The 25,943-nt window shown below is 38.1% G+C and overlaps 1 long non-coding RNA gene across 3 annotated transcripts in view; it reads right to left on the reverse strand.

The window, feature by feature from the left end:
• Positions 1-10,364: 10,364 nt before the first annotated feature.
• Positions 10,365-25,943, reverse strand: part of LOC129782732 (uncharacterized) — a 63,805-nt gene continuing 48,226 nt past the window's right edge. The window contains exon 5 of one of the 3 annotated variants that reach the window (XR_008744792.1): positions 10,365-11,847. This is a non-coding gene — a long non-coding RNA (uncharacterized LOC129782732). Of the gene's footprint in view, positions 11,848-18,108; positions 20,736-22,848; positions 23,058-25,943 lie in introns of those variants that run through there. The other 2 variants (XR_008744793.1, XR_008744791.1) reach the window with 2 other exon arrangements.

Genomic DNA, 25,943 nt, shown 5'->3' on the forward strand with positions numbered 1-25,943 from the left:
AGTGCTTAACGAAGTCACTAAATCATCCCAGCCTTCCTCTGGAGTCAATATAGGAAAACAGTGGGCACGATTAGCTGCTAGATTAACGAGGTACCCAAAGGCAACAAGTCACCTGCCGTCAGCACCTCAGGAACGAAGGAACTGACTGGGCCAAAACCACTTACTTACTTCAAGAAAGTAACACACTCTATTCAGTTTATTAACTTGTGATCTACACAATGATGAATTTAAGCATTTTCTTAAAGACTTTCTTCAACTGTTACTGGAAATAGCTAAAAAGGCATGAAACAATTTACTGATATTACGACTATTTCAGCTAAATCTATGGGATGGACATGGACTAAGGTTACTCGAAAGACAAAGGAACGTTTTGTGCATTTGCAGGCACTGTTCAGCTAAGTGTGCCGCTATTATATTGTGTTTCACACTATGAAAACCTTGAATTTTACATTTGCTTCTCTGATGAGACTGCCTTTGGTTTGGCTATAATATGTCCTCTCCTGTTTCAATAAAATAAATTTCCACTCAGAGCTTTTAAATTACACTTCAATTATTAAAAATTTAAAAGTAAGGTATTTGACCATAATTTTAACAGAAGGTTCCATATTAGGTATACATTAAGTGGAATACATGAGTACTCCTTTGGAGTCATGTGTGTTTGTCACACATAATACATAAAACAAGTAGATTAGAATAGCACTGAACTCAAAGCAGCATTCAGTGCAGAATGTATCCTGACACTATTATTTCTATTCAGATAAATCTTTGGGGGAAAATTCTGTGTAAACAGAATTACATTAGAAAGCTATTTCAAGGGAAAGAAACAAAACCTTTTAAAACTATGAAAAGCCACAAGAGATAGTCAGCTGACACCTTAAAATTAGGAAAGCCTCTAATTTCAGAGCCTTGGTAATCATTCATATAGAAATCATTTTCTTAACTAGTTGCTTTCTGGGAACTGTGATCAGCAGAATTCTTGCATACGGTTAGTGTAACCTTGGAAATGTCTCTGGGTGTTAATTATTATAAAGAGCAACTGCAAAAACGACAAAGACGTGTGAACACGTATTTCTTTAAGAAGGGTGTCCTTAATCTTTTTACTTGAGCTGAATTTCATATGAACTTCCTTCCACATTTTCTTTGCACTTGACAAAGAAGAAAATTATCCTTTCTGACCTCCACTGTAGGTACTTAAAAAGGAGATAAAAGAGTTTTGCCAACATGGCTACTCACTCTCCCGACCAAACCGTACCACTTCCTTACACAGGTCTTGCTACGCCCGTTAGAGGAAGCACAGTGGTTAGTCTCATGCAACATTGCCATCTGGTGAAGAAGCGTTTTCATTACACTATGAGCACACCAGACAATGCTTTACAAAAACAAAACTAGTGACGTTGGCTGCTTTACTCACCCATGACCGACCACCTTTGAGTACTCAGCAGGCAAGATATGGGATTACAGGAAAACAGGCAGTGTCCCCTTAAAAAGTAATATATTTATGCAGATCTAGTTTGTATCATCCACTACAAAGAAACTGTGTTCTGTGACCAAAAATGTGTTCACACTGTCAGAGGCTCTGGCTGCACCTCATACATTATATGTACAAGCAGATGTAATCAGAGCAGTGGAATAAGTTGCACAGGTTTAAAGCAAACAACCATAACTTGCACTGGTGTTTTAGCAATGGAGAAGAAAAGAGGAAAGCATGATCAAAAGAACTAGAGATGCAATTTAAAAAGAAATAATTGTTGCTATTGCACTAGATAAATTGCTAGACACCAGAGGAGCAAGTAATCACTTGCTTTTTTTTAACCCAAAAATAATCTGTGTTGGTAAACTTCATAACCTGACATTATTAGGCCGCTGTACAGAAAAATAAGAAGGTGACATTAATTTCCCCCCCTAATGATAAGTAACTATAATTGAGTGCCAATGATCCACAGCAATAACTTGTCAAGTCTGCAACTACTCATTACCTACATGAAACAAAATACATAAAAGTGATAACAAATATACAGAGTATACACATACAGTACAAAGTTCATTTTAAAAATTAGAAAAATGTGAGTAGTGCTACATTGTTAAAAAAACACACACAAACAGAACAAAACAAAACAAAAAAGCAAAACAAACCCAAAGCACTGGAGTTTTTCTTCAATCTGTTAAGGAGATAAGGCTCATGTCTGACAGTGTCTGAGTAATAGTGGACCAGTTTTGGCCAATTCTGTTGGAAAGCCGGAGTTCAGGAATAATCAAGTTCCTGTGAGTGAAAATGTTCTGAAGGAAAGTTATGCCTTTCCTATCATTATAAGTTTTATTTCTGGACAAAAAACCAGCTGGGGTACCAACAGGGACCAACTGTAAGCATCACCCTACACACTGAAAAGGGCAGGTGTGAATGCAGTGCAGAGAGAGAAGAGTTGCAGTCAGAAGAGTAAGCTTCGGAGATAAATCCTGGCACTACTTCCAGCCTCAGATCAGCTGGTCACAGATGTTAAGAAAGAACAACATTTTATTAAATCCTAGATAAGCAGCAAGAGTCAGGCCTAGAGAAATGGATCAGTTGAAGTCACGGAACCTTCTAATTGTTGAAATGGAGAGCTTCTTTTATGCTCTGGTGCAAAGACACTATTTACACCAGAAGTTCTTAATGTTCCCTGGCTGTGTCTGCAAACCTCGCTGCTTCAGCTTCTTACTGAGCAAAGTTACAGTCTATTCTCTGTCAAGAGAAAAAACTTTGTCAACTTCTTTGTCAAGAAGTCAAAACCAATTCTCAAAACTTGGTGCTTAAGATGTACCTTTTAACTCCTCAAATGTCAAAGCAATTAAAAAAAAAAAAAAGGTACTTGTGTACTTACAAAGGGTATCTTTATTCATTGTATATACTTCAAAGCACATGAAAATGTATACACTTAAAAGCAAGTGTAGAGCCTGCCATGTGCCCTTGTGATGTAAGGATATCACAAGCAGTTCTTAGAAGCTTGATCTCTTAAGTAAAAACCATGGGGAATTTAAGTCAAGCCATGGGTAATAACATCGTAAGAACATGAGATGCTCTTGTTGCATCAGCATCTTACTGCTTTTAGAATTATAACAGCACATCGCAATAGTAACTCGAATAAATTAGAGATAGGCAGCCCAAAGCTAATGCTGAGAATGAGCACATGTTGCAGCGGGCCAAATTTACCTGGATCACAGAGTACTACAGGCAGCCTAGGCATCAAAACTTGAAAAAAAATATTTAGAAAGGGAAGTTCCTCAAAAGCTTTGTCTCCAGTCTGTGGGATGAAATATGGGTCACATAAAGGTACCACAGCAGCTTGCCTGTGAGCTCTAGAGTGATTTTGGATATTGCCAAACCTGGAGGGAAGTCTTTCTGCTGCTGCTTTACCTTTGACAACTACAGCAATATTAGGATGCTTTCCCCCTCATCTCCAGGCCCAGGAAAAAGTGAGAATATTCAGGTTTGCTCTTTTTACTGCAGAGGAAGATCTTTGTTGATCCAGCCACATTTTGATTCTCTATCTACAGTAGCTTTTGTGTATGCCCTGCCACTGCTATTTCTGCTGGAAGCTCAGTCAATACCAGAAGCTTACGGTCACTAATGGTAGTAAATTAACCTCAGACGGAGACATTTCTGCTCTTTGCTGAGCAGAAGCTGAATAGGAAAACAAGTCACCAGGGGTATAATTTTCGATTCATTTGTACATACAATTATTCAGTTTGTTTAGGCAGGTATGTGTTCTGAACAATTTGCAGACTTAATCAAAAAGCTCATTTGGGGAAGAGTATACTTTTTTGTTTCTGATGTTCGGAAGCAGTGTTACACTGGGACTGACATAGGCACATGCCAGGCACAGCACTTCTACCTTTGCCTTCTCATCTTTGCATTCTCAGCTTAAAACCAAGAAGGGAAGGCTGTTGACAATGGAAAAAAATCCAAAACGGTGTGCTGTATGGAAAACAATAAGAAGGAACTTTATTTTTTTGAAAGATAGTGAAAGTAAGGCTCTCAAGATATTCTCTGATCAAAAAGTCCCTTTAAGAGCCAACAAATCCCTTGTACAGATCCCAGGGGAAGTCATGCTCAAGGTCACTAAAATCCTCTGAAAATAAATTTTGAATGGGAGAGACTGATGACATCAAATAGCAAAGTGTAGAGCAACAATAAACAAAAGTCTTAATTGCCTGATCATGTATAGTTGGGGGGGGGGGGGAGGGGGAGTGGGGTGGTTGATGTAATATAAATGTGTTATAGAGGAGAACAAGCAGGTCTCTGTACCTGCCAATGCTCCTTGTGCTAACAGAGGCCCTTCCCAAAGGGATGAAGACACATCTGTTATGTCAATGTTGCCCTTTAATTCTTAACCACAGATTTACTTTCCACAAGTCACAGATCTATGAAACACAGTAGAAGATGCTACACACTCTCCTGCCACTGTCAGATAGAAGAATGGAAAAGCAGCAAGGCAGCCATTTGAATGATTCTGTAAGACCTCAGTTTCTTAATTCCTCTCATGATTTTACAAGCTGCTGCTAACTCAGTTCAAGCATTTTGACATGGCTTTAAAAAAAGAGATGACCATTAAGGAACAAATGCTCAAATACACAATAATGCAAAAATGAGCCTTTTAAAAATGGCAGATCCACCTCACTGAGTGCAAGAGCCACCTTCAACTCACACTGCCAGGAATGCAAGCAAGCATTTAAAGGGGAACCTAATTATGAAAACTGACTGGCACTAGGAGTCGTTGGTCTTTTGGTGCAGGGAGAAATTAATCTAGCACAGAAGACTTGGAAGCTGTATAACGTAAAGGGCACTCTGCAAACTGGTCACTAGGTGCAGACTAAATTCTGCATTACGCATTCATAGAGGGCTCTGCCAGCATTAAATCAGAGAAACAGTCAAATATGGGAAGCCTTTGAGCCCACAGACTAGTTGACTTTTGCAGACCTTGCATAGCACAATTTAACCTGTGTTTTACCCACATTAAAAGAAGGGAGCTGTTGCTTTGAGGGTGAGTTAAATACATCCTTATCCTATGTGCAGGATTTTACATGGTCAAAATATGAGTCAACAGTGAATATTATTTCTCCAAGATTCATCTTCAACCAGCAGAGACATTCACATGTACAGTACAATGAGGATATTTTAATTCCTTTCCATATTTATCTGTATGCATTTGAAAGTCCATGACATTAATTAAAGAAAAGGAAGTGAAAAGGCATACTTGCATATGTGCATATAGAATAAAAGCAAAAGCAACATAAAAATAAAGATGACTTGGATTCAAGTCAAATAACCTGCAAGACAGTCACATCACAAGGAAATGGTGTGGTAAGCCAGACACCCAGAAGAGACAAAAACACAGGGAGATACAAAAGCAGCTTTCTGTCAGGGTGTATTTTAAATTACTTGAAAATTGTAACTTATCTCAAAGAAAAATCTGAGAAAGACATGTACCATATGGTCTTTATACAGTCTTTATATACCATCTATTTAGAATACAGCTTTAGAAAGTTTTGCAATCTCTGGACAGGAATATCATCTTCCCATGGCTGTAAGGAAGGCACATCAGTACAGAATACCACTTCTAAACTTTTAAAAAACCTTGAATAATTGCCACCCACATGCATAGAAATTTATTATTTTAACCTAACATTATATCTGTACCAAACCACTACAACAAAAGGTAGGGTGTCGACAAAAATGTTTGCAGTCAAAGCACACGTGATGAGTTTCATCAGAGATACAGAACAAAAGCTCGTGCAGCAAGTCAGTTTAAAACTAGGGGAAAAAGCTCAGCACTATTTCATTGAAGATTTTTTTTCTCTGAAAGACATTAAATTCCATGATCATGTGTCTTTTCATTGCTAGAAGCAGATGCTGCAAAGCACTGTTGAGAAGTCGGCAACTATTATTGTCCCACAGACTAAAGCTGCAGTTGCTAGTCCTCTGCGGTAAAGAAGCCAGACATGAAAACAGTGACAGAACACTGTGTCTGAAGCTTTAACTACAGCCCATGTCCCTACCAAACTCATTCCTAAAGAACAGTGACATTTTAAAAAAATAATCTAACTCACACTCTCAAATATGTATGTGCATAACACCCAACAATCCCAGAGACATCTCTGTTGTACCAGCACTGTAAAAATGCAACACATGGGGCCTTTCCTAACTGAATTTTTTATTATTATTATTATTTTATGGAATTGATGTAAATCCAATTTCAATCAGCAATTAACAGAAAATAAGGAAAAAAATACAAGTCTTTATAGTCATTAATTTAATTTATTAGCTATTGTGACCTCAAAAAAACCCAAGCCATTGAATTTCATCCTGTATTACCATCCTCAAGCTTTTTGGGTCACCTTTGTTAAAAGATGACATTCTGTCTTTGAGTTGTATGACGAAGAATTTAACAGTCTTAAGGAAATAATTTCAGTGCTTAGTTCCAATGCATTTAAATGCGTGCCTTTTTATTTCTAGATACAACTTTATTGCCAGTCAGTTTTTCACATTCTGCTTTTGTCTTCTTTGTCCAAATGGTGCTGATTTTACCTCTCAATGACCAGGTTGCCAGTCCAAGTCCTCTAGTAGTATAAAGCCTATCCTACACAGTGTCCTATAAGACAGGCAAATCCCAGGTAGCAGCACTTGCCCTGGTCAATGGCACAGTATGACTAGCAAGTATATGTTAGCTCAGGTGCAAAAGCAATACACCTATAGCTATGCACTATGTTAAACTGATCATAGAGGTATATCAACAGTAATTCCCGTTTTGGTGATGGCCCAAACACTACCAGCTTCAGCAGAGGCATACATGTGGAAAGGGGATCTGTGCTACATTACACTGAGACAGGCATACCATTTAAGAAGTTCCCTGCCTTTAACTAGGTGACAAGAGCTGTTCATCAAACTGCTAAACAACCCAAATCTTTGGTCCAAAAAATTTAATTCACTATGACTTCATTTTGATCTCAGAACACACCCACATACAAACCTCAAGCAGAGCCAACTGCGCATGTTTAATTCTGTAGCACAGGATCTAGTTTAGTTTCTCTTTCCATAGCGGGCGGAGGAAGAGCTGTTTAGAAGCCTTTTTATTCCCTTGAAATCCCAAGCACAGCACTGCTTTGTTACTAGGTACAGTAAAAGTGACCTCTGTCAAATGGACAAATTCCCCCTGCAAACACAGTTCTTACCATCCATTCTCCCATTTAGGGATGTATTCCTGAAATGTTAACCAGCACCTGTTCCAAAAGATCAGAAGCCTTGATCAATTTTTCAATGCTTTCTAATCAAATACGTTTTCACAATGGGCAGGCAGGGAACAGACAGTGTGAAAAGGTTTTTAAATACATTCTGAAAGAAAAATTTGCAGATCAATGACAGTGGACAGAAGTTGAAGTTTAAAAGACTTTTGATCACATCCCCTACAGCTTTTATAGAAATTAACTCAACGTATTAAATTTAAATTTAGATAGCCTGGAGAACAGAGGCATATAAATTTGAGAGCTTGGTTCCACCCATCAAGATGGTAAGAGCTCATCTGCAAAATTAAAAAAGTAGTCTGTGGATAACTGGCTAGCTGGAAAGGGTCACATAGACATAGTCCAGCTGGCTGGACAAAAATGCACATCGCTCTCAGCTTATCTGAAGTAAAGCAAAAATACACTGTCTTTGGCTTCCTTGTTACACAGTAACAGGAGGATTTTGGTGGGAAAAGAATGTTGCAGGTGGGAACAGAAAACTACAGAAGAGAAACTAGGGGCGGGCTTGGTATTTAGGCAACTAACCAATAATGAGCTTAACTTTTGTCATATGTATGAGCTAATTATTACAAGGCATAAAAGGTGACTGTAAGGGACAATAAACGAAGCCTGCTGATCACTCATATTGAGTGACTGTGTCTTCCCTCCGTCGCGACAGCAGTCTTGCATGTCATGTTCTGGGGTGCTCACAACCATAGGCTACATATTTAGGTCTGACCAAGCTGAGACTGTGAGAGATCCAAAAGAGGCAAAGGAGGGCAAGGAAGAGAACAGCTCTGTGCTACTATCCTGCTCACCAAATCCCGATCACTCAGGAGGCCTCCACCGGTTTCAAACTATCACTAGAACCAGCTTTCACAGTGCACTTGCTAGGAACGATGTGGTGACACAAAAACAGTGTATTGCTGCCCGAGCTCTGAGGGTGGGCACCCACATTCAGGCAGATGCTGTACGGAGTACTAGGCTGCAGTTCCTCAGGCATGTGTCAGCCCATGCCCCAACCAGCAAGCAAGTCACTTGTCTCCGGTACAGCTGTGTGGCAGCAGAAGCAGCACTACCATTGGATTATTCTATTTTCCTCATTCATCTGCTTAATAATGCTTTCTTCAGAGGCTTTGCTTCTCCTCCATCAGGACTAACTCAGATTCCACTTTAGGGAAGTTTTCAGGCCACTTAGTAATTCTTAGCACATGAGGGTTTGACTCTGGCCCTGGATTCAGATGCTTGTACATATTTTGCCCCAGAAACACAGTATAGTAATTCTGCAAGTCAATTGTTAATGAACCCTTATATTACAGCCCTAACCACTGAATTAATGTATTAGTCAAGAACCTCAACTTTTCATTTTATTTTTAAATTTATGAAGAATACATATCCAGCCCTCATGGTGGGGTGAAAAAAATATATGTGAAAATTGAAGGGAGGGGGGGAGAAAAAATGTCATGACTCCAGAAGGCTCACATATCAGAAAAGAACAGCAGATGATCATTAAAGCCATTTAAGAATTTAAGATTAAGTAACTGGGAGTGCAGTTTTAACAGCTTCAAATTGACATAATGACTCCCAAGTTAGAAAAACTAAATAATAGTTTTTGAAATTATTGTATAAACATATCTGTTTGATATACAAACTATATAATGCCATATACTTCAAATGTTGTGGGGTTTTTTTGCCTTGGAAGGGTCTTTTGAGACCAAGTGTAAGGTGGGAGACCAGGTGGCTCTTGTCTTCAGAGTATGGACAGCCCTGGAGTACAGCTTGGGACAGGTAAAGTTGTGAGATGAAGGGAAAAGGCAACAGAGAAAGACCATTAATCTTTTCTTGTAAATGTCATTCCAACTTCTGAGTCATAAAAACTGGGGGTAAGTAGTGAAATTATGATTATCTAGAATTTGAGAAGGAAATAAAATTCGTAACTATGAAATATGAAGTGCTGTCTAGTTATTTCAACACTTAGTTATGATAAGGCTACATAAAGCTGCAGAATACATTTGGAATAGAAATATATACACTGATAGCTGCATGGGATACACTGTATTTGTTTATTCATGAAGTTTACTCTCTCTACTTGTCATGAGCAAAGCTTGACAAAATGAGTTTCCTAAGAGACAGTTTTCTGGGGCAATTTTGACAGTTCCCATTTGAGTTTTCTTCAAACCCTTCAGAGAAACATCAGTTAAAAAAAGCATATTGCAGCCAGAGAGCTCATTCTTAAAATCTTGAAACCTTTTTCTAAAGTCAGCTGCCTGCATTTCCTTGTAGCCTATTTTCATAGCTTTTCCTTAGCAATATCTATATACCTACCCTGTGCTAGGCTAAACCAGAAGGAAAAGAAGAAACATGAATAGAGCTGAATGGCAGAAGAACATTTAGGAGCAGCTTGCTCTGGGATGTTGCCAGGAATGGGAGAAAAGAAACTGGAGTGCTAGCATATTAGACAGCTTAGTCACATTCTTTAAGCATAAAAGTGTTCAAAGCAACAGAAAGTTCAATGAAGTTGAGATACGAGGTGCTGCTTTGTGAAGGGCTCATTTCATTCTCTTTTCCAATCCACAAACTCTTTAATCAATCCTACATCAGACCAAAACCAGCTGAGTTACCTGCCTAGTTATATAAAGACTTTCCTGAGCTATTAGAATACCATAATAAATGTTTTCTTTGGACTATGAAGAAAAAAAGCTGCCTATCATTGATTTGTTTTCCTCAGGGCATAGCTACTGGAGAACCTAATTGAAATATCATCCTCCTTTTCTTTTTTGCAGCTCACTTAAAACTTCAATAATCCCAAGTCTAATGCAAACAAAACACCCTTACAAGTATGTGATTCTAAATATAAGAATTTCCTCGACATACTTGAATCTAATGCAGGTCAACTTTACACTCCCAAAAACATTCATTAAAAGCATCAGTATATTTTCTTCAGAAATACTCAAGGAGACATGGAGGAATATACTTTGCTCGTGCACCTGTAGGTGAGTGACTTCAGTCTTTATTTTTTGGTCTCTACTACCTAGTGTGAACCCTTCTCGCATTCCCTTCCCCCCACCCCCCCCACCCCCATAAACAACTTCTCGGTACCTGTTCTTTTGAATGGCTTATGAAATTGTGTAAAATTAAAACCTAGGGCACAACACAGATAATTTGCTTGATCTGCTTATTAACATTCCCTCGCTCCTACTTCAAAATTCAGGATAAGTTAAAACAACATATGCTGTAATACTAGGACTATATTTTAGATCATTTTAAAGCAAAGAAGAGCTAGCTCTCTTTCAACACCTCTGTGACAGCTAGGCCCTGCTGACAATTTTAAGATCAGCAACTTGATACCTAAAAGTGAGCTGAGCTGTTCATATGAGCCTAAAATAATCCACTTCAGCTATTAGACCACTGCCCTTTAGGTTAAAACATTCAACACCATTTGAAAGCTCTACATCTCTACTAATTATCTGCTTCATGTAATTTTATTGTTTTCCTCCTGTATTTTTATTTTTCAGCTTAATTAAATGCCCAGGCACATATTAAAACAGTTTTTAAAATACTCCCTTTCAGAATCACAGAATGCAAACATTTGCAGCAGAGCTCTGAACATGCTCCCCACATCTTCATCGAAACAGAAAGGTGGACAACAGTGGCTGCATGTAGCTCAACAGGGACTTCTTTGATTTATTTAACCATTTCACTTGACCTGCATTTACACTGTTTTTGTCATCTCTGTGTTGTCTAATAGAGGAGTCTGCTGCCAGAGGAATACCAGGCAGTTTGTTGGAAAGAGACAAGAGCCAGGTCATCTGCATCCCTCCCCATACAGGGATTTCTGAGGCAAACCAGGGTTGGATTGCACAGGTCCCCCAGACCTTGCCAAGCACACGTGGCCACCAATAGCAAGGACTGAAGCTTGCTGGTAGCAGTATTTAGACAGCTAAAGAGCCAAATATCTTATAGCATAGCTTTGGAAACAGACAGGTGTAGGTTTGCCAGGCAGCAGTCCTCACTTCAGTACCAAGTGATAAAATGCATATGTCCCTGGCAGGCTGACACAGCCACAGTACAAGACCTGCACAGCCCTCTGCCAGGCCAGGGCCAGGACTGCTCCTGCTCGCTGAGGTCATGCTACAACATCAGCTCAGGTCTGCTCCTCCTCTCCCGGTTTTCAGTCAGGTGCATTTGCTGTTAACCTGTAAAAGTGCACTGAAAAATACCTCATGCTTAACAGACCCTCCAAGCCCATGCAAAACCATACCGCTGCCATTGCTCAGTGAATCCCATCTCCAAACACATCAACTAAGTCCTCACATGGCGGTCAACGCACAGTAGTACCCAGTTTGGACCATGCTGTCATAGTCACGGTACTCAGCATGGCAACAAATTTCAGGTGCAGGATTCATGCGGACTACAGTGGAAGTGGGTCTGAGCACGCTTTTCCATCTGCCCTCGGGTGCTGGCTCCTCTGAATTCCTCATGTGCCTTTCTTCAGAACATGCGGTTTCTCTTTTGGTGACCGTGAATGGGCCAACGAAGAATTGCTTTTCCTACTTCTAGCCCATTTTCATGGTAGTCTGGAATCTTTTCAAACTGCAACACAAATGATTTTATTTTTTTTTCATAGGAATGACATTTTTCACTTGAATTGCATATTGTTCTCCTGTGGGCAGCTGTAACAAAGGGAAAAAAGAGAAAAGCCTTGGTTCCCAAGTTACTGAAACAAATAACACAGTGACTAATTCTTCTGCAGCAGAAGAAAAACCGGATCTTCCCTAAGGACACAATTATGTCCCAGAGCACTCTACCTGGCACTCTGTAAATTACTCTAGCTCATTCTTGTTTACTTCACATTAATCATGTAGTTACCCACTAAAGAGAAAGCAAAATCCTGATCATCTTGATAGTCCTTACCACCCAACAAAGCATCATAAGCTTTTCAATGACTGTTTAAGAACTCTATACAAACCAGAAAAGCTTCAGTGTACCTTTTCTTCGGAATAAACCATAGCCAATTTTCTGGCAGATGAAATATATTTAAGATATACTGGAGCTGTCTTGATACTGTTAAGCAAACCAGGACAGGATCAACAGGCTGCAGTGAGAACTCATCCCAGACAACATCAACAGCCTGCTATAAGTGGCGAGTTAGGTGACCCATGCGCTTCTTCAAGGCAGAGGGGACCGAATTTCACATCCTTGCCAGCATGCTGCTGATGTTTAAGACTGTCTCCTGCTAAGAACATAGCAGAGAGAAAGTCATCATAACAAATTTATCTCCAGTCACAATTACTCAATGAATCTGAACACCATGAAATTGCATCTCGGGCTCAAGGTTCCTGCCCTCCTCAAGGGGTAGCTCATTGTGGAAATAATGTAAACCCTTACATTAAAAATACAGTGCAGCTTTACTGCTCATCTACACTGGCCCCTAAAAGCTTAGTGACAGAACTCAGACCCCAACCTAGAAATATAATCATCACACTCCTTTCCCAAACTGATAATGCAATGTTCTTTCAAATAGGCAGACCTGGAAAAAAAAAAAAACCAAACAAACCAGTATAAAACTCTAGGAGGAAGAACCCAGAGCTTCCTCAAGAGCTGCGAATCTGGTTTACCCATTAAAATATAACCTATTTCCAGGAATGTCTTGATCAAGTTGTAAAGTTTAGTATGGACAAGATATCCACACCAAACCTGCACTTTTTTTTTTAACCTCTGATGGAGCCCAGAATAAAAACTGGCTAGGTTATATCTCACACTCTCACACTCTACGGCTAGAATTCAGAAAAACAGTATTTTAAATAATTTTCTACACTCAGATTCCCCTAAAACCACTAAGCAGCAACAACAAAAATGCTTATAACTCTGACATCAAATTAAGGATTTTATTTATTTAAAAAAAATTAAGGAAGTAGAAGAATGTTTTATGTTTAGTTTTAAGGCAAACATATTGTCCTTATTAAACATCTGACAGACTTCAAGTGCAAGCAACACAATACTGGCAAGCTGTAATCCAGGGTATGCCTCAGTCACATGGTTAGTATCATGCACTGAGAATTTTTTGATGTTTATGGTTTGCTTTAAAGTTCAGAGCAAAGACCTTTCTTGCGGAGGACAGACACTTACATTGTTAGGTTTTCTTGACTTTGTTCAGAACTTCATTACAAGTGCTGCAGGATGAGTTATGGCTCTCATTTAGGGGGAAAAAAAAAAACCAAAAAACCCACTAAAATGCATGCTCACCACTAAACTTGCTTTATATACTCCCTAAAAGGCAATTTCTCCAGAGTCAGTACATTCCATCACACACTTGTTCTTAGCCTGGAGGACTCTCAAAAACAGTAATATATGATGGCTTTTGCATAGATGTTTGAAAAAAAAAAGGATAACATTCAGTTTAGTACTCTTAGCAGACAGAATGTCATGAATGTTTCTTATAAAGATCTAAGAATGATCACTCATGATCATGATGATATGCTTAAAAACATACCATGGTAGGCTCTGCGCAGATAAAATAAAAAATAACAAACAAAAAAAAAATAACACAAAAAAACCTGTCTGAATGAAAAGGAGTCTATACAACATCTATTAACTCTTCTAATCCTCTTTCTTTTTGGTTGTGAAGCTTGTCACCAAAGCACAGCCTTTTTTTTTAAATGAATATCAGAAAGTTAGTCTGAAAGAAAAGCTAGTAAGACAATCATTAGTAATACTTTTGTTACAGGGAAATACATATTATTCCATCCAGTACTAGCAGCACAGACTAGTACATATTCTAGAGTGAAGAAAACTAGCTGAAGAAAGAACGTAGGGAAAAGCTCCTGCCAGACAACTCTCTTTCTCACACACACACACTTTTCCTCATTTAAAATTTATGAAGATGAAGTGCTGCTTTTGTTTCCTGTCTCCAAGATGAGCCCTAACACTCTTGCCAAAAGCAAGCTAACACAGTGTAATTGTTTTTCTTCTAAATTGCATATCCAACCTGCTTAGTTTTCAAAGAACATTGATAATGTTGCTTTGATACTCAACTGCCAAATGATAAAGTACAGGGCATATAGACAGATGGGCATGATGAGAATTTTTAATCTTTACATCTCTCAGCTTACAGAACATGCAAACCCAGAAGTGGAACACAGGAGAGAAGAAAAATTCTTTCTAAGAGCAAGGTTGTTCCTATTTTCATTAAGAATAACTCAGAAAAACAAATAGTGAAAGAAGCAATTCAGAACAAAGATCCCCTGAGGCTTTTTTAATCTGTTATATTCCATACAGGTAAAAGAGCTTTTTGAAAGGTTACAATATGAAACAGAATGGTCAGAAAGCACAAAGGCAGCTTTCTTTTTTAACAAAGACACAAGCCTTTCTTTTCAGAGAAAAGCAGCTTCACATTTTGATCTTCACAGAAGACACTTGTAAATGGCTGAAACCATAAATTAGTATCTAATGTTACCATCCTTTAACTTTCTCAAGTTAAGAGACATACCTGAACTATATACCTGCACTGGTCTATTTTCCCTCTTAGACATCCTATTTCATGTCATCTAAACAGACGTGTGACATGCAGCTTTGAGAAAACAGTGCCACATGGAAACGTATAAGGAAAGCCATGAACAGCCGAATTTGCAAGTGTATCCTTGAGGATGGTCAGCCAGTGCAGAAAGACATGCAGCTTTCACTACTGATCCATACACTTCATTCTGTTATCTGAAGCTAGAACAAAAAAGATTTGATAGTTTATCATGCTTTTTACAGTTAATGTAGTACCTTCCCAGGGAAAACCAGTGTTCTCTAATTACATTCTCTAAGCTTTCCCTAGCCGGAGCCACTCGTGTATTGCCTTCCCTGTTGTGCATGTGAAGCACATGGCTTCAGCAGCTGCACCATTCCTGCTGGCTATCTGTAACCTTTTAGAAATACCTGGGTGCTGGTGGTTCAAGGAGAAGCAGGGCATCCTGTAACACCTCCTTTACAGGTGAGTAAACTTGTGTGACAAGAACACCGCACAAGGGAAAATGCAAGGAGAGTGTGTGGCAGGACAAGATGATAAGGTGGATCTCACCATGAATTACGGAGGGAAAGCAGCGATGGAGGGGTTTTTGCCAAGACATATGAAAGCAGATTTTTCTTCTGCCCTCTCCCAAGCTGTAAGAGCTACTGCCATTCTTTTGTTAAATGAAACCACAAACATCAGTTTCATATTTAATACATACCATTATCTATTATCTATTATTATAACATATTATTATTACGTCTTCTCAAAATCTGTCACAAGACATTAGTTGTCATGCTTTCTTGCTCACACAGACTTTCCATCTACTAATGCACACGTATACTTCTGGCTTAAAAGAGACAGAGGTCAAGAAAATAAGACCTCTTACATTTAACGAAAACTGTGCAGAGGGAAATTGACTCAGGGTGTAGACACTCAAATCTACACTTACCATCAGTTTACCACTTGAATACTGGCCAGTTGTGACTTGCCTTTGTCAGAAGTGGTACATTCATGGAATAGGAGCAACCACACATACTTTTCCCATGCAATACTCACGCACATAGTATTTTAAGTGACACTTTGACAAAGTACTTAATTTGGCTGCTCAGATACTTCCACTCTCATTACAGCATAATTCTCCAGATTGCCAGTAAATCAACCCTGGACATTTAACCAAACGTTTAAAATACATGCTTAACTTAGCAGTATTTATATCTTTAAATACTGGCCTTCTAGCTCTGACACACTGATTAGCAAGTGTTATCAAGCAAAGACTTGCTGTTTACAAATGACTGGGTACTTTTACTTATCAAGAGCCTTTAACTGTTACACAAGGCCTTGCAGAAAACCTTGAAACAAACCACAAAAGACACCTTCACTGTTTAACCTTTTCCCTTGTCAAAGGAGAAAGAGCAGCGTGATTACAAAAATCAGTACGACGCACCAAACAATCTGCTTCAGAAGCCATCAGTGCACACAAAATGCATCTAGCTAGAGACGTCCCACAGCCCATTAGCAGGAACGTAGATTGTGCATTTACTGAAACCTGTCTGACCCTGGGTGAAGTCATGAAGGAGAAGGGCAGAGCAAGTCAGTGACAGCCATAGCCTGAACTTCACATGAGTGCTATTGATCTTATTGACTGGGTCACTGAAGTGCTGCTGTACATTAAGTAGGGACTTACAACTGAAAATTACATTAATTCAAATTGTTAAATCAATATTTAACAGTATAGTTAGTGGCAGTTGACCTCGGGTGCACCTTTAATAAAACAAAGGTGAACTAGAACAGCCAGAGTCATAGGCAACCCAGTAATGCGAATTAGCATGAAAGATGTATTTTAAAGGCCCCTGTAAGTGTAGATGTTCCCATATAAATATTCACATTCCTTGCAGCTACTTCATTTCTTGTAGAAAGATAAAGCTTCCTGCCACCACATTGTATTACACATGAAGAAAGGATAAAGCATTTTCTCTTCACCTTGTGCAGTTTGTTCTAAATAGACACCTAGGTCACCACTGACATCAAATTGGAAGAAAAGAAAAACCCTAATATCTCACAGAGAGAATGAGGTTTCTTCCTCAGACCAGATATTTCATAGACATAAATTCAGTTCAGATTTTAAGTACCCTTAATCAAAGGGAGACTAAAAAACTGTGGAATTTTATCTTGACAGGCTTAAGAACTTTGATTATCCTAGGTCTTTGAACGGGTAAAGTTTTGAGGATACCATTTCTTCCCACAGTCTGAAGCCTAAACATCATGAAACACTTCATGTCATATTATCCACTACACTTATTTAAGACAACCATCTCTACCATTTCCATTTTTTGAGCAGGAAAAGGAGGAGATCAGGCCTTTTGAATCAGCTGTGAAAGGCCATAATCATCTGCCATTTTCTTGCCTAGTGATAGAGTTCCATGAGGTCCTTCTGCAATGTTTTACAAGCAGCATTCCTCCTTACTAGACTGAACATCTTCAATACAATGCAAGCAAAACATAATACAACTAAGCATACAGAGTGACAGCTCCTAAGCCGACTTTTTCTAGTCACAAAAGATTTTGTGATTAAACTAGATGTTTTTATGAAAATATCAGTCCAACACCCAGTTTCCTGACAAAGGATGCTTTCTGTGCTGGAAGTTTACAAGAATTCAAAAGAAAAAACAAAAATGAAGAAAAAAACCCACTATAGTATTCACCCACCAGGAAGTATTAAAACAAGACTATTTCTCCCAGTTCACGTAACTCCAGAACTACAAGTGTTATTGTGTGCCCTGTAACTCATACATAAATGTTCACTACTGGCCACTAACAGAAATATGACTTAGGGCCCAAAAATTTCACCCAGCATGGCCATTCTTCACTTCTCCTTTCTCTGAAGTAAGGAAAGCATGTTATTTCCAATTTTATGTGTGAAGTACAGATGACAGGTTATTTCCCCATCATATATCAAGGTAGTAACAGCACTAAGAATAGCATTTTTGATTCCCTGTCCAGTACCAGTGACCAAATAAACACTGCCTTCACCCTGTATCTGAAGGTGATAAAATACCTAACCAAACCCTAATGAAATTCCTTAGATTGGTGAGATAAACTCATTTAAATAAAACTTAGCCCTCCAGAAATCTCCTTCAATTGGCATCTCATTCTCTAATCCCTTGACAAAAACCTAGGTCCTCTACCACCAACTTTCTAGCAGTTTTCTGTATTGCAATAAATTGTTTAACTATTCACACTTAAAATACCCTTTTCCCTCTACAGAACACTGCAGTGTTTCTGAGATTGATAGTTTTAAGCAAGAAAGTAATTTATTATTTTTTTTTAATGGTGATCAACTGAAGTAACAGAGTAAGTCTGCTGACATTAAAAACCACCAGTTGGTCTTCAGTTTACCATTTGCATGTCAAGGAAGTATTGTCCAGCTGGTGTAATCAGAAAAACACTGGGCAAAACTGACCAAAGTCATATTTAGCTATTGTAAAACAAGAATAGTATCTTCCAACACTTCCTGGGGCAGTTGAAAATGGTCCATTTTATGAGGCATGAGATCCTTCCAGTTTACAGTGGAACAACACTTTAGCTGTTTTTTAACGACCAGAGCCACAAGTCCTCAACTGCAGGAAAAGTTAGCATTAACTGAATCAAATTTGCTGTTATTAATACCCTCTCAAATGCAAAAATAAACCCAACCCAAAACAAACAGGAATCACTGCCAGGAGTACAACAGAGTTATACTGCTGTGATCCACAATGTAGTCCTTAAGAATATTAACTGCATATTAATATGAGAACGTCACCATTTTTCTGATACCATTTCCATTTACTTGAGTAGTAGCAGCTACGATGGAACAGAGTAAAACGTTATCCAACTATGTTTATTTCATTGCCAGTTTCTCAAGCCCTTCTAACAGAAAAGTGTATTTTCTTAACACAATTAACTTCTCTCCTCAGTATTACTAATAGGATATTAGAAATGGTAAAATTGTAACGATTTCTGGTTAACTAAATATTAGATATTAAAAACCTGGCACATAAGTCAATGAGGAATTTTCTTTTATATTGGCATAGCTGCTAAATTTTTGAAAGCAACCACTGTGGATTAATTATTTTATTTCTAAATGCTCCCTAAATTTTTTTTATTCATGTTTTTTATCTGCATGGTTTGGAAAAGTTTTACATCTTTTTTGAAGATTTAAGTCAGAAATCTAGTAACTAATGGAGGCATCATGTTTTCATAAGGCCTGGGTCCAGGAGGCTCTTGATAGACAGGGTAACTATGAATCAAGGAATAATAAGCTCCTCTGAAGTGAATTTTTAATTACTGCAGTGCCTTAACACAGTTCACTGGGGCCATGAATGTCATCCAGGATATATTTTCTAACAGCTTTATTTTCCTTTAATGCACCTTTCTGTTAAAAACAGATGACATTTCACCGTTACTAAAGCTGGAGTAATACAGGGATATCCCTAGTGACTACCTTAAGTTATTATTTACCATAAAACACCTAGGAGATTTATACTTAGTGTATTTATTACTAGGGTGAATTTGTTCAGATGTTACTTCTCTTCTCTTAATTGAATTTTGGAAACAAATTCTTTACTTCCCTTTTATTTCCTCAATTAATGGATTTTGCTGCCAAAATAACCTCTTCTGGTCAAAGAATATGTTTAAATAACATTAGGAAAATAGCTTACTCTTTGACAAAACGATGCTGACCATTTTTTATTCTGTCATTCAAGGAAAGTTCCCATTTACAATCACCAAAAAATTTCAAACCAACCTGATGCACTCCCCAAAACATCCCACACGACACACTCTGACTTTCATTTAACATCAGCTGTACAGCTCATTGACTGCAATACATATGTCATAGAAAAGAATCGGCTTAAGAAAATGTTATTTAAAGCTTCTCAGTAGTAAGTTATAATTAATACTTACAATTAATACCCGTCAGTTTTAAGATACCCGGTAGCATACTGTGCTCAATATACTCACAAGTGACCTGCATTTGTCTTTTCACATGTATTTCTTCCCAACAGAAATGTTTTATCCATTCAAATAAAATTACATAAATCGCAGTGACTTCCTTTTAACTGAAGGTAATAGTAAACAGAAGTCAGATGATAGCTGGTAGTGTGATACGGTGCTCCTATTGATAGCTTCTTTTTTGCACAAAGTAAACCTTAGTTAGTTTGATAACAGCATGCTGGACTTGGAAGTGAGTGTTATTCGGAAAATAAGTTCTTCTCAGTTGTCACTGAAGTGCTGACTGGGGCTTTGATTTGCATAAAACTTGATTATATTTAGTACCTGCTCAAGTATCCATGCTAAATCAGCATCGCTTCATCAGCACACAGAGAATATCTTTCTGCCTATATTTCTTCTAAGATCTTCCTAAGATGACTTATTATTAGAACATATCATACAGCAATTTAAAATGTATGTATGCAATCATACATATAATACTCATGGGTACTCAGATGTCTCCTAATTTCCTGCCTTTCTCTTCAATTTGTTCCTCAATGTGCAATAAATGGCTGTAACTGATATTCAGCTTCTAAAGGACTCTTCTCTGGAACTGCAGTGATTCATGAGGTGCACAGAATCTTGGTAAATGTACGAAATTATGATCAACATTATCTGTTTTTTTGAAGAGGATCCAATACTTGACCTTACAGATGTTTTTTTAATACATTGTCACATTATCTAGTCATATTTTTATTTTTGTCCAGGTCATCACAAAAAGCACATCACTGGGTTCATGTGCTAATGTGTGTTGCATGTTAGTGTGACAACAATGAAGTCCCGTGCAAAGCTATTACTGTTCTGTGATTATGACAGCTCCTTTAGGGCCAAAGGCAAATACCTATGGTAGAGTTTGACATCAATGCCAAAGTGAGACCAAATCACAAACAAAAGGAGAGGGCATTACAACATTCCCTCCTGTGGTATCTAGGGGTTTCTTTTCTTCTTTGCCTACCTGGGAAAAAAAAAAAAAAAATTATGTTAAGAGAATATTCTCAATTTACAAGATGAAAGGGAGATCCTAATTTACTTGTCTACATGATAATTAGTGGCACAAGGTGGGCAGGGGTGGGTGGGACACAGGCAACAACTCTCTTACTGGGGAACTTTAAACCCAAGCTACAAACTCATCGGTTCTGAGCTTACCTTGAATAGCTAGGTAACGGAGAACAAAAAAGTGTGACCAAGTTGTCCAGTAAAGTCACAGACAGAAATCATTATTTCACCCTTATTTAGCCCTATAAAGCCACTGTCATCACTCTCTGAGATGCTGCCTCCACGTTATAAAAATCAAGTAAATAGGATAAGTATAAGCAGTTACATTTATAGGTATACATAGGCTACAATTAAAGTAAGAAACCTCCTCTTCAACGATTTTTCCTCTCTTGAAAATAAATAAAATCAGGGTCCTGCTGTGGCACTGAAGTGATTAAGACAAAGAACACATATCTGGGGAGCTGGGAAACAATGTATGGAACAGTATTTTGCCCAGCTACACACAATTTACATTCCTCACCTTTCACAGTCCTCAATGACTGCATATATTACTTTTTTTTAAGAAGCAGATTTTGGCTAAAATGACCTTTTCATGTTGTGTAAGTACAGATAAAGTTTTCCTAATGAATACACTGAACTTACTGAATGCAGAAGATAAAAATAATAGTCTCTCACTACAGCTGACAAGGAAATAAGTATCAAGACTTATTCTCCGCTGCATTTGTGTTAGAAGTCAAGAGTAATTTTTGCACAGTCAACAGATATGCACCAGGATAAAGCTTCCATGGTTCAGGCTTAGGAGCCTTACAGCTGCACTGTTTCCCAAGCGATGAGACTCCGCTCGGCAGCAGAAGGCAAGCTGGTTTTTGGTAGTAGGTCCTATCAGGCCCAGGTTAGCTCAGTACAGTCCATGCCTCTGGAGGTATCACAGCTGTGGCAGCCCTAAAACAGGATGATGCACAGGGCAAGGAGAAAGTTGATAGGAAGACAGGAGTTCAGAAATAACAGGAAGAATAATCCCTATGCTTTTAAGTGATGCTTAAGGAAAAGTTCCTATTCATATTATAAAACAACTTGCTCTTAAAAGGAATGTAAGAACAGTGAGGAAGGATGTCCTGCTTTGGAAGTCCTTGGTCCTGTTGGTACCAATTGGTTCAAACCAAAACATATTTTTCTACACAAATACTGCAGGCCAATGCCTCCCATTGTTGATAAGCCACAGCATATGGAACCTTTGTCATATAACACTAAAATGGGAATTTTATTCACATTCTCTTGTTTTCATAGATTCATGTTCCTTATTTTAAGAGAGAGGTGCTCAAGCTCACAGACTTGGATTTTCAGAACAGTTAAGCACCTACTTTGTGAACATGGCTGGAAGTATTGTGTATTTGAAGTACAATATTTTCTAGCTGCACACTGTGAACTTGGGCCAGAATTTCAGAGCTTAGTGTCCAGCAGCTCCTAGCATTTCACTCTGTTCTGCTGGGTGCTAGGTCCTTTCAAATAATTTGGCTACTGAGGCACCCATGTGGAAGTATAGTTTATAACTCGTTCAAAGGAAAACCAATTTTCACTGCAACAAAGCATTTATTAAATAAGAATTATTGCTCTGTCAAACTACAACTGTCTGTGTCATATTTCTGGTATCACTTAGGAGAAAAATGCAGCTGAGAAAGCATACTTTTTACTACATTTCTTGAATTCTCTAATAGTAAAACAAGCTTTGTCAAAACTGCCTTTTCTTAAAGTTTTCACAGACACCCAGCAAGTTTCAGAGCCCATATTTTTTGCTACAAAGCACCTGAAGACAGAGGTGTAAAGTGGACATGAGAGTGCAACCTTCTCTATCTACCATAATACTAATTTACATTACTAAAAGTTCTAAATGCAAACATGCTTAAAAAGCATGTACAATTTTCCTTTCCATCCAGATTCACCTGTCTGAAAAAATGATACAGAAAACTATACATGTTAGTTAAACAAAACCTACACTTTTAACTAGTGTATATGTTTGTTGTGTTATCCATTGAAGAGGCCAATTAACATGCTGTATTACCCAATTTTTTACTAGTACATCGTGCATTTATATAGAATTCATGATGCTTTACATCAGGATTTTAATAACATTAGTCATCAGTAAGAAAGAGCACCCTACCTCATACTGGGTAAAACCAGCTGCTCAGGATTTAGCCAAGCACCAAGACCATCATTAGTGGGCTCTGTTTATTCTTCTGGACAGTAATTACCCAATGTATATTAGCCTTTCATCAGGGAAGGGCTGGGAAGAAAGACAGAACAATATTAACTGAATTAATGACTAAGAAATCATGGAAGGCAGAAGATGGCAGATCCTCAAAGAGAAAAGAGAAAATATAAAAAAATCCTTGTCCTTCATTCCCAATGCAGATTTTTCTTTTGAAGTTATAGGCTAGGTATTTGCCCAAGGGCCAATATTCTAACTGCATGGAGCAGGAAAGCATCTATAGCTCACTCTCTAGATAAAGGGACAGAGAAAAGGAGCAATCTTTAGGAACTCAAACCCTGACAAGCAAGCAAGCAAGCAAATCACAATTAAGCTGAGTCATGAGTCTTTAAACAGACAGTGAGGCAGCAAGGATTTGTAGGGTTTATGAATGAAATGTTAATGTTTGCTTTTAGCTTGACCTGGGGCCACCTTGATCACAGTTGCATTAAACCAGCAAAATAACATGGCATGCTATCCAGCCAGCCATGGTAATACTTAAAAGTCAGCAAGGATCATTATCTGGAGTTCCCTTCACAGCTCTGCTGCGTGATTTGGCAGGTATACTTCTACTGTTCTGCAAGAACAGCTTTGGGCTTGGTAACCAAAGTCTGTATGGGCCAATATCCATTCCATGCAAGGCATGATACTGACTACAGCAGGTGAGCAAGGACCATGTTGTACTACCTGATGGCTTTTTCCTGTGTATTTGTGTTACTCTCTTGTAACCTAGCAGAGACAAATTCTGCAAAAAATTGACTTAAATACCATTATGGTATTTCATGCAAGTGCTTGAAGAAACACAATTTTGACCAGTGCTTTCTACACTTTGTCCAGGTTTTTTCCATACAGCAAGTGGGGGGGGGGTTGGGGGGTGGGGGGTGGGGGAGAGAGAAAAGTGGGAAATACGGGATGAAATCCAGCAAACACAAGAGGTTTCTAAGCTGGAACAGTAATTGTCGCATTACTGTTACCAAAGTTTCCGTTGTGCACGAGATTCAAGTGTGTTCCTAAAAAGGATGGAATGAAAAGATAGGTTGTTGTATTCTTTCTTATCCTCCCGGGGAAAATAAAAGTTTCTAAATGTTTTAGTGCCATATTTATAAAATGACATGTATTTAGTACCCCCTCAGACATTCCAGAAAAAAATATGTTTTTATTTCCACCAAACAGCATTTTTCCAGAAACTCCTTCCGAATGTGGCAGCAACATTGGTCTGAACTCAGTCAATGACTGAGTTCAGGTGTGATTTCTTTTACACATAGGTAAGATCTACTGAACTAGAACTGAGTTATACAAAACATAAAGGCATGAATACTCTAAACATTGACACACGTACTCAATTCCCTGCAAACAAGTAACCTTGTTTAGTTCCACTGTGGATGCCATATTAAGTATAAGCATAACTGCTTCCAGGATCCAGGTCTAATCTAAATTACTAACCAATACAAATGTTCTAATATTCATACAGGATGGTGTAAAACGTACTTACACACAGAGACACAAAGTAAATATTACTGTTTCTCAATTGGACTCAAAGCCAAGTGCCAACAAGCAGGAAGGAAAATGGGAATTTATTTTATTAGACTTCACAAGAAGAAATTATCCAGCTCTGATGAGAATACTGATTTTAGGTTTTAATTATTATTCTAATGGAGTCACTTCCATTTGCAATTACACATTTCATTTTACAATTTAATAAATCATCACAGTGGGAAGTAAATCAGTAGATATTCATGCTTAAGCCTGAGATTTCTGGTGTAATTTGCATTAAAAAAATTAAATAATAGCAATAAAAAAAGCATTAAAAAAAAAAAACCAAAAAATAAGGCAGAAGCTATGCAAAAGGAAATGCATAAATGCAAAACTACTGAGATTAACCAAATGAACAGCTTGAGCTATTGTAAATAAAATGGAAAATGTCCTGCCTAGTCAGCCACATGGTAGCTGTGTCACGATACTAAAGCTTGCAGCAAAGAAAACAGTACACACACTATGAAAGCAAAACAACGTCTTGGAGGAAAGTTTATGCACTTTATTACTTTAATGTAATGCCAAATAGCACAAGTAAATGATATGTAGAACTTGGACTAGCACTAGATGCAAAGAAAGACAGCAGCTGGCAAACAGTAAACAATTCCAAATAGACAGTGGGACACCGGCAAACCTGTGAAGCTACAAAAAGAGCTATGTAAGAGGAGAGAAAACTTGCAGCCAAAGATAAAACTGTTCAGTTTTCCAAATGCAGCATTATGACAATGCAAATTATAAGCAGAATTCTAGAAAGAAAGAAAGAAAAAAAAAGACATGCTAAAATTTTAGGCAGGAGAAAAAGCACATAAACCATACAATAAATAAATAGACATGCAAGCAAAGCCACCAGCACTAACAACATTCTGCTAGGACCCATAATATCCACTGGCATTTTCACAAATACAGATTTACATGACCAGAGCATCCTCTCCGTAAACACACTAAACCAGATAAAAACACCTTAAGCAATATAGCATCCAGCTTATTGATTACTTTTATGATATTAGAGTAGTGGAAGTAATAGCGCACACAGAAAAGGAAGGTGCTGTGGGTAACATCTGTAAGTCATTTGTGCCAAAGAAATATCAAAAAAAGAGGAATGAGAGTCATGAACAAATTAGTCAGTGTTTGCAGTGTTAAGAAAACATGTGAGTTTAAGCCAGATTTTAAAAGTCATGAAAGAGTGCCCCAAAGATGTCTTTCAGTAATTGTCTGAAAAGGTAGCATTCTCAGCTCCCACGGTCTGCACAGTAAAAAATGCCAGAGATGAACACCTCTGACTTTGTATCTAAAACAGCTCTGCAGCAGGTCAAGAGGATCTGGACGCCCCTGGAAAAACAGGAAACAGAGATAAAGCAGATGAACTGAACTAGTTCCATGGCTTCAGAG

This window comes from Falco peregrinus, chromosome Z (genome assembly GCF_023634155.1).
Source record: "Falco peregrinus isolate bFalPer1 chromosome Z, bFalPer1.pri, whole genome shotgun sequence".
Lineage (NCBI taxonomy): Eukaryota > Metazoa > Chordata > Aves > Falconiformes > Falconidae > Falco > Falco peregrinus.